Raw genomic sequence first — 14247 nt, forward strand, 5'->3', positions numbered from 1 at the left:
GTTCACTGCAACCTCTGCCTCCCAGGTTCAAGTGATTCTCCTGCCTCAGCCTCCTGAGTAGCTAGGAGTACAGGCAACTGCCACCATGCCCAGCTAATTTTTGTATTTTTAGTAGAGATGGGGTTTCATCATGTCGGCCTAGATGGTCTCGATCTCTTGACCTCATGATCCGCCCGTCTTGGCCTCCCAAAGTGCTAGAATTACAGGCGTGAGCCACTGCTCCCGGCCTTACTTTTTCTTTTCTTTTCTTTTTTTTTTTTTTTTGAGATGGAACTTCACTCTTGTTGCTCAGGCTGGAGTGCAATGGTGCGATCTCGGCTCACCACAATCTCTGCCTCCTGGGTTCAAGAGATCTCCTGCCTCAGCCTCCCGAGTAGCTGGGATTACAGGCATGCGCCACCATGCCCAGCTGATTTTTGTATTTTTAGTAAAGACGGGGTTTCTCCACGTTGGTCAAGCTGGTCTCAACTCCTGACCTCAGGTGATCTGCCCACCTCGGCCTCCCAAAGTGCTGGGATTACAGGCATGAGTCACTGCGCCCAGCCTTATGTTGTTTTACTGACTTCATAGCTGTAATTTTTAATGGCTATGTAATATATCATCCTGTAGACACAAAGCAATTTACTTACCATACACCATAATATAAGACATTAGAGCTGTTTTGAATTCTTCAAAATTATAATGGATGACCACCTATTTCTACATTTAAAGTACTTTCCATGAGACAGAATCTAAGAAATGGAAAATTAACAAATTGACTGTTTAAGGTTTATCATGCACATTGTCCAACTGCTTTCTTAAAGTGCTGTACTTTAGCACAGTAACTATGCTAGTATTGCTAGTATCCCTACTGGCACTGAGTATTCTTTTAAAAAACCTGCTACTTGTATACTGTGAAAAATATCTCATTGTTATTTCTAATAACATCTCTGATTTCTTAAAGAGGGTGGATATTTTTTCTATGTAGTATTTCTTTTGTGAATTGCTAGTTCTTATCCTTTACTCATCTGGCAATAATATCTTGTATCACATTTTGTGTAATTTCATGTCACCACTGGCTAGACTTTTCTTTTATCTTGCTCTCCCAGTCCACTATAGTAAGTTTCCTCTGTTGTTGGGTAGATCTGCTTCTCACAACAGATCAGGAAGACACTTTAAATTCACTGGGTATTTAAAGTTTCACTTTAGGTTCATGGGCAAGAAACAGGTTGACAGATTGGCTCCTTCTCCAAATATCAAAAAAAGAGAGTTTACCCTGGGTTGTTAACATGTTCATTAGAACTCCTAGTCCTCCCAGGCTGTGAGTTCAAAAAGAAATGTTTTTCGAAGTAGATTTCCAAAATTAGCATGGAACAGATGTTGCTGCAATCTTTGTATGGGCTGGTTGTGTGGGCAGGATATCAAGCTAGCTTTTCACATATATTCCTTTAATTAATAGCATGTCCTATCATCTCTTCTGCCCTCTGTTCCTATTGACTCATTGCTTAAAGTCTCTTCAGGACTCAGTGGGGAAGAAGAGATTCCCCTTACAGGCCTCCCTCACGGGAATGCTGGGTAGCCCTTCCTTCGCCCTGCTTCATCCATCAGCACCATCTGTCTTCTGTCTTCTACAACCTAGAAAGTCTCTGCTTTGCTGATGGTCACTCCATCTGTTCTCATTCTCAGTGCTATTACAGAATTACACATTTCTGTCTGTAAATTCTTTTTCCTGTCTTTTCACAGGGAGTTGGGGATAAGAGGAGGTAGACACATATATTTAGTCTACTGGCTTTCATTACTATGAACTTGAGTTAAAATCCTGAGTTGACTTGATTTGGAACCCCAAAATATTTCAAATTTAGAAACTATAAAAAAAATTCCAAGACATTCAATTAAAATTAGCTTGAGTTTTAAAGAATACTATTTTTCAATACCAACTTCAAGAGTAAATCAGTTTTCTGATATGGATGACCAAAGAATGATAAATAAACACAAAAGTTTAAGATGCGGCAATACCTGGCATCAAAAAGAGTGGGAGTGAGGCAGAAATGGGAGAGAAGAGAAAGGAAAGCTAATGGTCTGAACTACTACAGAGGATTGAAGTGATTTTTTCCCCAAAAATGTTTTTCTCTTCACAGCATTGGAACAAGTTGGCTAAAACTCAAAATTTATAAGAAGATGTATTGATCAAAGCCTTGAAAATTAAGCACTGACATTATTTTTACAAACCAGGAACGTAAAGCTAAAGACTGACTCTATAGCAACAAAGATTCCCTTTGTGCCAATTAACCTTTACTACAGCTCTTTTACAGACCACCTGCTGAATTCTTACTTTGTGGAACTGTGGGTGAATAGCCAATTCTTTTTAAGGAGTAACAGCGAGCAGCTAAAAAGAAAGAAAGAAAATATAAAGTAGTAATCTCTTAAATTCTGACTTGCTATATGTGGCACCCCACATCCATCCAGTCAGGTTAACCTCTTAGTATGTACTGTTAAGATCCTTCCTATATAAGTAAGGCATTGAGAATGTCACTTTTTAAATTTAAAGAATCCCTTTGGCACTGAATATAAAATATATTTACCTGAAATTATGTTTAATGACAACTATTATCAGTTACATTCTCCATCACAAATCTGTTTATCACAGGCTCACTTCCACGGGTGATCTTGAATGCTGTTGAGTACGCCTAATCCTACCATTTGAGTTCATCACCTCCCAACACACACAGGCACAGGTGGTTGAGCTCCTCCTACCCTCAGTGTTTTTTCATGACTATAAAAGTAACATATATTCATTATATATAACTTAGAGAGTAAAGTCAAAAAACGTCACCTTTGTGGCCCTGACACCCAGTATACATTTTTTTTGAATTTTTACTGTCTTCTAGGACTATCTTAAACAAAGTAGTCAACCAGTCACAAAGTTCAGCAAGCTAAGAGGAAAATTCCAAGGAAAGCAGGAAAAAGAAAGAGAAAAAAGGGAGATTAAAAAATCCAAATAACTGGATAGGGCAAAAACCTTGGGGAAAAATAAATAATCTTCCTATTTATTGAGTGCTTATTCTGTGTCAGACACTTTTTCAACTTCGTACTTAATTATCTCATGAAACCCTCAAAACAACTTTAGACCTATCATTCACATTTTATAGGTGAGAAAATTGAGCCATATCAAGCTTTAAAGATGTGCCCTAGGACACACTATTGATGTGAAGCCAGGATTAAAAAAAAAAAATTCATATCCTAAGTGTTTGCCATCTAAACCTGATCACCACAATGGAAGAAACTAGTAAGAATGACCTTACACAAAGGTTAGAGGCAATTTCTTTTAAACATAAAAAGATAATTCTCACGGGTGGCACAGAAAAGCTATCCAAATCATTTTATAAGGTCAGTGGTACAAAATAGCAATAATCACACCAAAAAAAAAAAAAAACTACATTGCAATCTCATTTATGAACAGAGAAATTCCATAAAATACCAACACCTGAAATTTACCTCTCAGCACACAAATAATCCATTACAGTATAGTGTGTTATACAGTTGACCCTTGGACAACACAAGGATTGGGGGTACTGAACCAACTCCCCCAACCCCACTGTGTGCAGTTGAAAATCCAACTTTTGACTCCTCCAAAACTTAACTACAAATGCTTACTTGACTGGAAGCCTTACCAATAACATAATAGTTGATTAACACATATGTTATATGTATTATATACTGTATTCTGACAATAAAGTAAGCTAGAGAAAAGATAATGTTAAGAAAATTGTAAGGAAGGAAAAATACACTTACTAGTCATTAAGTGAAAGTGGATCATCATAAAGGTCTTCATTCTCATCATTTTCATGTTGAGTAGGCTGAAGAGGAGGAGGAAGAGGAAGGATTGGTCCTGCTGTCTCAGGGGTAGCAGAGGAAAAAGAGGTGGAGGAGGTGGAAAGGAGGCAGAAAAAGCAGGCAAACTCATTGTAGCTAAAGAAATGCACTGTAATTAGACGTTTTTGCTTTTTCATTTTTCTAAAAATGTTTCTATGTGGTACCAATCCTTCTTCCACCATTTGCTTTAGTTTTAGTGCTTGTATCACGGAAGAGTCTCTGTTGTAAATGAAGTCAAAAGCAGTCTTGAATAATAAGAACCCTTTTGCTAGATTATCTAACGTCACTTTGTTTTATGGGTTTGCTTCTTCTAGGACTCCTTTCTCATCACCTGGCACCAGTTCAGAAGCATTGATCTCTATCAAGCAGACTTTTGTTCCCCCTCCCACTTTTTTTTTTTTTTTTTTTTGGCACTTCCACAAACTCTTTCAAGATTTCCTTGACTGGCTATGTCATAAATCTTATGAAGTCATACACAACATTTGGACACAGTTTTCTCCAGCAGGAATTTATTGTTTGGGGCTTAATGGCTTTCACAGCTTTTTCTATAACAATGATGGTATCTTCAATGGTGTAAGCCTTCTAGGCTTTCATGATGTTCCTTCTATTGGGGTCCGCCACAGCACTGACATCCTTTCCAGAGTGCTGTGTGTAATGAGCCTTCCAGGTCCTTACGACCCCCAATCTAGAAGCTGAATTCAGAGACGTTGTGTTTGGTGGCAAGTAGACCACTTCAGTGCCTTCGGTTTCGACCTCATAGGGTTTGGAGTGGCCAGGGGCATTATCCAATATCAAAAGAACTTTAAAAACCAATCCTTTACTGGCAAGGTACTTTCTGACTTCAGGGACAAAGCATTGATGAAAGCAATCCAGAAAAAGGGTTCTTGTTGTCCATGCCTTCTTGTTGTACAACAACCTAAAGACTGGCAGCTGGTGTTTATCTCTTCCTTTCAAGACTTGGGGATTAGCAGCTTTATAGATAAGGGCAGCCCTGATCATAAACCCGACTGCAGTTGCACAAAATGGTAGTTAGCCTATTCCTTTCTGCCTTAAATCCTGGTGCTTGCTTTTCTTTCCTACCAATAGAAGTTCCTTGTGGCTTTTAAAATTTTTTCCAGAATGGGGCAATTTTGTCTGCATTAAAAATCCGTTCAAGCAGATATCCTTTCTCCTTAATGCTTTTCTTAATGGCTTCTGGGAATTCACCTGCTGCTTCTTGGTTGGCAGAAGCTGCTTCTCATGTTATCTTGACATTTAAAAAGCCAAACCTCTTTCTAAAATTATCAAACCATCCTTTACTGGCATTAAATTCTCCAGCTTTTGATCCTTCACCTTCCTTTTGCTTTAAGTTGTCATATAATGACTTTGCTTTTTCTGGAATCACATTAGAATCTACAGCTATGGCTTTTTTTCGTTAGACCCAGGGACAGATTGGAAAGGTATGCCTTTCTTACAGCAACCCTGCACCCTCATAAAAGCAGAATTTACAATATGATAAAAATGTATTTTGCAACGAATGCAAAGTTTTTGTGCCTGCTGCTGTAGCTGCAGTGAAGGCTTCGTATATTTTCTTTTCTTTTTTTTTTTTTTTACAATGTCCCTTACTCTGGATTCATTCATCTTGAAATGATGGGCAATCACAGCTGAAGACCTCAATCTATGGTACATATCAGGCAATTAAACTTGTTTCTTGTAATGTTGACTTTTCTCTGCTTCTTGGGAGCACTTCCAGCATCTCCAGTAACATTTCCTATGGGTCCCACGGTGTTATTCAAAGTTTACAATGTTGTACAAACACTACATTTACTGGAGAGATGAACTGCTCACACAGAGATAATTGGTGTCACATGGCATTTGAAGCGGGTATTTGCAAAATTTGAGCTCAACAATAGCAACAGGAGGTAGTTATAAAATTATTACAGTAGTATCATATGCACTACAGTTAATTTTATGCAGTTATAATTTAATACTGAATCTTTACATTGGTTTACATTTCTCTTGACTGCAAATGGCACCATATATAGTTGTGTTTGTATGTGATATGATTTGGTCGTGTCCCCACCCAATCTCATCTTGAATTGTAGCTCCCATGATTCCTACATGTTGCAGGAGGGACTCAGTGGGAGACAACTGACTCATGGGGGCAGTTTCCCCCACACTATTCTCATGGTAGTGAATAAGTCTCACTTAGCTTGGCTCTCTCACTCTCTCGTCTGCCACCATGTAAGATGTGCCTTTCACCTTCTGCCATGATTGTGAGGCCTTTCCAGCCACAGGAAACTGTGAGTCTGTTAAACCTCTTTTTCTTTATAAATTACCCAGTCTTGGGTGTGTCTTTATCAGCAGCATGAAAACAGACCAATACAGGAAACTGGTACTGGTAGGGTGGGGTGCTGTTGTAAAGATACCCAAAAATGTGGAAGCGACTTTGGAACTGGGTAATGGGCAGAGATTCCAACAGTTTGGAGGGCTCCAAAGAAGAAAGGAAAATGTAGGAAAGTCTGGAACTTCCTAGAGACTTGTTGAATGGCTTGGACTGAAATGCTGATAATGATATATAGACAATGAAATCCAGGATGAGGTGGTCTCAGATGGAGATGAGGAACTTGTTGGGAATTGGAGTAAAGGTGACTCTTGCTATGTTTTAGCAAAGAGACTGACAGAATTTTGCCCCTGAACTAGAGAACTGTGGAACTCTAAACTTGAGGGAGATGATTTAGGGCATCTGGTGGAAGAAATTTCTAAGCAGCAAAGCACTGAAAAGGTGACTTTGGTGCTGTTAAAAGCATTCAGTTTTAAAAGGGAAACAGAGCATAGAAGTTTGACAAATTTGCAGCCTGACAATGCAATAGGAAAAAAAAGCCAACTTTCTGAGGAGTAATTCAAGCAGGCTGCAGAAATCTGCGGAGCCGAATGTTAGTCACTAAGACAATGGGGAAAATGTCTCCAGGGCATGTCAGAGACCTTTGCAGCAGCCTCTCCCATCACAGGCCTGAGGCGTAGGAGGAAAAAATGGTTTCATAAGCTGGGCTAAAGGCCCCTTCCCACCCCGCAACTGTGTGTAGCCTAGGGACTTGGTGCCCTACCTCCCAGCCACTCCAGCTATGACTAAAAGGGGCCAGGGTACAGGTCGGGTTGTAGTTTCAGAGGGTGCAAGCCCTAAGCCTTGGCAGCTGCTTCCACGTGGTGTTGAGCCTGTGAGTGCACAGAAGTCAAGAACTGAGGTTTGGGAACCTCTGCCTAAATTTCAGAGGATGCATAGAAATGCCCGGATGTCCAGGCAAGGGCAGGGCCCTCATGGAGAACTTCTGCTAAGGCAGTACAGAAGGGAAATGTGGGGTTGAAGCCCCCCAACAAAGTCCCCACTGGGACACTGTCTAGTGGAGCTGTGAGAAGAGGGCCACTGTCCTCCAGACCCTAGAACGGTAAATCCACTGACAGCTTGCACCATGAGTCTGGAAAAGCCACAGACACTCAACATCAGTTCATGAAAGCAGCCAGGAGGGAGGCTGTACCTGGCAAAGCCACAGAAGCAGAGCTGCCCAAGACCATAGGAACCCACCTCTTGCATCAGAGTGACCTGGATGTGAGACATAGAGTCAAAGGAGATCATTTTGGAGCTTGGATTTGACAGCCCCGCTGGATTTTGGACTTGCATAGGGCCTTTGGCCCCTTTGTTTTGGCCAATTTCTCCCATTTGGAATGGGTGCATTTACCCAATGCCTGCACCCTCATTGTATCCAGGAAGTAACTAACTTGCTTTTGATTTTACAGACTCATAGGCTAAAGGGACTTGCCTTGTCTAGATGTGATTTTGAACTGGGGACTTTTGAGTTAATGCTGAAATGAGTTAAGACTTTGAGGGACTGTTGGGAAGGCATGATTGGTTTTGAAATGTGAGGACATGAGATTTGGGAGGAGCCAGGGGCAGAATGATATGGTTTGGTTGTGTCCCCACCCAAATCTCAACTTGAATTGTAGCTCCCATGATTCCCGGGTATTGTGGTAGGGACCCGTTGGGAGATAACTGAATCATGGGGGCAGTTTCCCCCATACTATTCTTTTGGTAGTGAATAAGTCTCATGAGATCCGATTCTTTTATAAGGAGTTTCCCTTTTAGCTCAGCTCTCTCATTCTCTCGTCTGCCACCATGTAAGACATGCCTTTCACCTTCCGCCATGATTGTGAGGTCTCTCCAGCCACAGGAAAAGTGTGAGTCCATTAAACCTCTTTTTCTTTTTAAATTACCTACTCTTGGGTATGTCTTTCATGTCAGCAGCATGAAAACAGACTAATATAGTATGCATGTATTTTGATAAATTTTAACTTTTTATAAGATTTGTGTACATTATATGATAGTAAATAATAAACTGGTATCTGCATATATTTAATGCATTCATGATATACCTATCTTGTTTTCAATATTTCTAGGTTATACAGCTCACCTGCAAGTTTTTTCAAATTGTTGTAAATCTGTAAAAAAATTTCCAATATATTTATTGAAAAAATCTGCATAAGTAAACCATTGTGGTTCAAACCTGTGTTGTTCAAGGGTCAACTGTATTCCAAAAATGCAATATTAGATTAATAGTAAGCATAAAAATACAGTCATATGAATGGGCCCAATAAGAAAATCAATATAATCAATGCAAGTGAAAAGAAAAGGTTACGCAGAGAAGGCAAATCCATTAAAAAAAGAGAGAGAGAAAAGAAATAAGCATTGGATAAAATTCAATATTCCTTCTTGATAAAAATTCTTCTGAGTTAAGCACTAGAGACTGCCTCTTATAAGTGTTATGTATTTCTAAAGAAATGGATCACAAGTGGGAGTCATTTTACAATTTTTTTTTTTTTTTTTGAGATGGAGTCTCTGTTGCCCCAGCAGGAGTTCAGTGGTGTGATCTTGGCTCACTGCAACCTCTGCCTCCTGGGTTCAAGCAATTCTCCTGCCTCAGCCTCCCAAGTAGCTGGGACTACACGTGCACGCCACCACACCCAGCTAATTTTTGTACTTTTTAAGTAGAGGTGGGGTTTCACCATATTGGCCAGGCTGGTCTTGAACTCCTGACCTTGTGATCTGCCTGCCTGGGCCTCCCAAAGTGCTGGGATTACAGGCGTGAGCCACTGTGCCTGGCCTTAAATTGTTTTTAATTAAAAAAAAAAATTTTTTTAAAGAGGGGGCCACGGGCAGACAGATTCAGACTCCCAGCCACAGGCATCCAAGGGCCAAGAGCTGCACATAGCTTCCTTGGAGAGCATGTTCCTTTTATTACTATTTTTTGAGAGTCATTTTTATACAGGAGCCACACTAAACTTATCTGTATTTTTAAAAAATATACATGCCACTAAAGCAAGTGCAACGCATTTTTAAGGAATGCAAATTAGAGAGAACATGCTAGTGAGAGGTAGAAGGAAGCTCAGAACTCTTTTCTGGGCTTTAGTACTCCTTTCTGCAGTGGCCAATGAATTAAGAGACAACTTTTGCTCATATTTTTGGGCTTATTTAGAGCCTATTTACCCAGAGATTCCAAAAACAGTGATTAATAATAATAGCATAACACACAAATTACCAGCAGTGAAGGGAGACAGATGCTGTTCAAAGAAATTCCATTTTCTCTTGGCTACGATAAAATTATGAATCATGTGGGGTAAGCCGCATTGTGAGTCATAATTAAGTTAATAACCAACTACAGCCTGCTCACTACTGTTAACTCCCTTTCATGAAAGACAAAAGTGTATTTGAAAAGTACAAAATCTTAAGTTGAAGTTATACAAAACATAACATGAAGTTACAAACTAGGGGAAAAAAAAAAGACTTGACAATTCCCTGAAAATCATAAAACATCTTGTAGCACTTATATTTTTTCTTCCTAAGAGTACTGAAAAATCTAAATTTAAGATTTGATCATATTTATTTTTTATTTTTGAGACAGAGTCTCTCTCACTTGCCCAGGCTGAGGGGTAGTGGTGCGATGTGATCTCAGCTCACTGCAGCCTTGACCTCCTGGGGTCAATCAATCCTCCTGCCTTCAGCCCCTTTCATCCCCACCACAGCAGCACCACCACACCTGACTAATTTTTTCATTGTGTTTTTTTCTAGAGGGATTCTGCCATTTTGCCCCAGGCTGGTCTGGAACTCCTGGGCTCAAGTGATCTGCCTGCCTCAGTCTCCCAAAGCGCAGGGATTACAGGTATGAGCCATCACACCCGGTCCATACCTTAAAATTTTAAATAATAGTAATTTATGAAGTCATAAAGTTTCAGTTCATATCAGACAACTGATTACACCAAAAACATATGCATCTGTATGCAAAGTCTGCTTGAGGCAGGCTCGGTGGCGCACACCTGTAGTTCCAGCTACTCAGGAGGCTAGGGTGGGAGGACTGCTTGATCCCAGGATTTTGAGGCCAGCCTGGGCAACATGGTAAGACTCCATCTCTAAAAAAAAATTAAAATAAAAAAATTAAAAATAGCCTAGAGGGAAGATTCGCTTACAGGTATTTTTAACCAGAAGTATGACTCAGAATCAGCTTTTTAAAAAATGCATTTACTCTGGACCCATCCATGAAGATCCTAATTCACTGGTCAAGGATGCAAACAGTGTGTGTGTATACATATATTTTGTAAAAAACTGCCTAGATAACTGTAGTTCATATCTCTGGTTAAAAATCATCACTGTGTATATTTATAAAGTGAAACCATATAAAACTGCAAACATTATATATATATACATACAAAAACAGCAGTTTCATATGGTTTATCTAATAGAAAGTGGCTAGGGGATAAAAATATCCAACAGACTGAACATACTAGTTTGCACCAGTGCGCTTTACTAAGTTCTTTATACTAGTTGTTCAAAGTATTGATAACACCAGGCAAGAAATGGGCAAAAATATACCTAGAATTTGTATGGGGAGGTGAGAGGGTTGGAGAGGCAGCTGAAGGAGAAAAGGAGCAAAGTCATGGACGCCACAGTGCAAACCACTGTTATGTCTGGGATGAAGACCACTGGGGTTAATGATAGAGTGAGATGGTAATAGAAGACACCAGAGAACATTAATTTAAGAAAAGCCCTGCATTTAGCAACTGTCTGTGTGCTCAAGAAAGGGACAACGCTTCTCAGTCCTTTCCAACGTGTCTAACATCAAGAATACGGACTAGAATGCATGTGCTGTTAATACTCTTAACTCAGAGAAAGAGAAGTAGGGGGAAGAGTACCCTCTCTTTAAGGGGCTTAGTGGGTACAGTCATGGCTCATCAGGAATGAACTAGTATCACACAGGCTGGGCATCAGGCCCATGCACAAGTAAACCTCCAATCTTTTAAAACTATCATTAAAAGACAATCATATTTAAAATTGAAATACTAAACACATGCACCTACATTCAAACTAGTGGTTGGAAGCAGAATTGTAGCATTTCATTAACAATTTTTTTTTTCTTTTTTTGTGGAGACAGGCTCTTGCTGTCTTGCCCAGGCTGATCTTTAACTCCTGGGCTCAAGCAATCCTCCTGCCCCAGCCTTCCAAAGTGCTGGGATTACAGGTGTCAGCCACCATGTCTGGCTGCATTTCATTATCACTTAAGGCTTACAGGTCTCAATTAATATAGAGGACAGGTTAATGACCAAAAAGATAATGTTTAGAAGGTTCAGACCCCACAGAAAGTAGGGCTTTCCTGGGACCGTCTCCAATACAATATCCTTCAGTATACTAGTCTATTTCTTTCCATTTTACAATTTTTAACAAGTTGCTTTTATGTTTACCTAGAAGTTTCATTGAACAATTTTTAAAAGTAAACATAATGAAATTGAAGAATCACAGAAGGAAGCCTTAAAATAATCCAAACCCTTCATTTTTTATATGAGGAAATAAGGGTTCGATAAGAGTTACATCACTGGCATGAAGTTCTAGAGAGTTGTGGTGGAGTTAAAATGAACTGGGCTGGGCGTGGTGGCTCATACCTGTAATCCCAGCACTTTGGGAGGCCGAGGTGGGCAGATCACGTGAGGTCAGCAGTTCAAGACCAGCCTGGCCAACATGGTGAAACCCCGTCACTACAAAAATACAAAAATTACCTGAGCATGATGGCAGGTGCCTGTAATCCCAGCTACCTGGGAGACTGAATGGGAGAATCGCTTAAACCCGGGAGGTGGAGGTTGTAGTGAGCCGAGATCACACCACTGCACTCCAGCCTGGGTGACCAAGCAAGACTCCATCTCAAAAACAAAAACAAAAAACACAAAAACAAACAAACAAAACTGGAACTGAGCCAGGATGGTATGATCCAAGAGATTCTATATATCCATGCCAGGGTAGTCAGATGTGACATCACTGGAAACTCCCCAATGACTTTTGAAGTGAACATCCCTTACCCTCATCCCTTCACTTTATCCCAAAATCCAGGGTCCAGATCAAGAGATGGGCTGAGCATGTTTGTTTTACTTAGTAACTGGTACCCACTTCCACATTCACCAATCTATTATACTGGAGGACTGAGTTTAAATAAATGGGCCAGAGTTCAACTAACTTCCTTCAGGATTAGACACAATATAACCTAACAGTTTCATGTTATGCCAGGTGTTCAAAAACATGGTCTTGTTGCACAGTAACAAGTGCTGTATGAAGACAAAGAAACTTGTTACAATAGACTCTTAACAACAAGGCATTCTGGTTGCCAGATAATTGGCTGCAGCTCATAAATTACCTTTTTTTCCTTTCCTGGGTTCTTGTTCCTATCAAAAATCAGTAGTAGCCTCATAGAGTCATAACTAATCCCAAATTAGTGAGTCTTAACTCTAAAGGATTGAAAGAAAGACAAATAAAATGCCAATGCTCTTATATGCTATAGGATTTTAAATTGAGAAATAGCAAACATGAATAGACGGGACCTGTATTTGCTTAATTCCAGTAGACTAAATACTTTGGCCTAAATACAGTTGTCAATCTCATAAACCCAAGAAATACTCAGAAGCAAGAACATTCAAGTAACTCTGAATTTTGAATTGCTAGTTACAGTTCACTCGACAGGATGCAACTATAATGTACAAGGCTTGGGAATAAATTTAAGATATCAGAATAGGGGTTTTGACTCTGCCACTACAAAAAACTATATACTCACTAAAACACCAAAGGGACTGATGCAAAGCCCCTTAGATAAATACTGCCTGCCTTTTTATGTAAGTTCAGCTGATCACAATAAAAAGTGAAATTAGTTTAACCCAGCTTACTTAAAATTCTTCAGAGACTCCACATTGCTCATAGGTGAAAATCTAAATTCCTTAATTCTGCCCCTCCGCATTTCTTTTTTTACTCCTCTCCCCTTAATCCTTATATGCCTTGATCCTGATGTATTCTGTAATTTCTATTAATAATTGTGGAAAATTTGGGGAAGTCTGGGTTAAATTATAATAAGCAAAATGAAACAATGATACCAAGTAAGGTTAACAGACTCTGTAGGGACTGGCATGACATAACTCAAAGAAACAGAAGATATACTTGAAGTGAGTTTACAACAATCAATTATTTTCCAAATAATATTCTGATCCACATACCTTTTTAAGAGGAACAATAAACTGGAGTTACAGTATGAAAAAAAATTAAGAAATGGGAAAAGAAAAACCTTGGTTATCAAAAGCTTATCTAGCCACTATGTTATTCTATATGAATTTTAGAATTATATTTGGAGCAGCTTTATTGAGGTACAACATATGACAAACTGCACATATTTAAGTCTGTTCAACTGTAATCCCTCCCTTTCCTTTCCCTCCATCTCCCCTCCATTCACTGATCTGCTTTCTGTAAATATAGATTAGTTAGTACTTTCTTCAGTTTCACATAAAAGGAATTATGCAATATGTACTCTTTTATCTGGCTTCTTTCAGTAAGCATAATTTTGACATTTATCCCTGTTGCTTGTATCTATAGCTCATTTCCTTTTATTGCTGAGTAGTATTCCATGGTATGGATATCTTACAATTTGTTTATTCATTCACCTGTTGATAGACATTTGAGTGGTTTGTAGTTTTCAGCATCTGCTGACAAAGGTACAAAAGGCAATTCAGTAAAGAAAGAATCACTTTTTTAACAATGATGCCAGAACTATTAGATGCAAAAATACAATTGCAAAAAAAGAATTTAGAGGCTGGGCGTGGTGGCTCATGACTATAATCCCAGCATTTTGGGAGGCCAAAGCAGGAGGATTGCTTGAGCTCAGGAGTTCAAGACCAGCCTGGGCAACATAGTGAGATACAGTCTCTACAAAAAATAAATTAGCTGTGTATAGTGGCACACGCCTGTAGCTCCAGCTGCTTGGGAGGCTGAGGTGAGAGAACTGCTTGAGCCTGGGAAAGCGAGGCTGCAGTGAGCATGATCACACTACTGCACTCCAGCCTTGG

The 14247-nt window shown here is 39.5% G+C and overlaps 1 protein-coding gene across 5 annotated transcripts in view; it reads right to left on the reverse strand.

Moving 5' to 3' along the window:
• Positions 1-14247, reverse strand: part of RALA (RAS like proto-oncogene A) — an 87219-nt gene that overhangs the window by 37997 nt on the left and 34975 nt on the right. For 2 of the 5 annotated variants that reach the window (XM_063725732.1, XM_063725733.1), the window contains exon 2: positions 3772-3836. The exons of 2 other annotated variants lie outside the window; for them this stretch is intronic. The gene's annotated coding sequence lies outside the window, so the exon portion shown is untranslated. Of the gene's footprint in view, positions 1-3771; positions 3837-11814; positions 11908-14247 lie in introns of all 5 variants that reach the window. One more of the 5 variants, XM_054560569.2, reaches the window with a different exon arrangement.

Source organism: Pongo abelii, chromosome 6 (assembly GCF_028885655.2).
Source record: "Pongo abelii isolate AG06213 chromosome 6, NHGRI_mPonAbe1-v2.0_pri, whole genome shotgun sequence".
NCBI lineage: Eukaryota > Metazoa > Chordata > Mammalia > Primates > Hominidae > Pongo > Pongo abelii.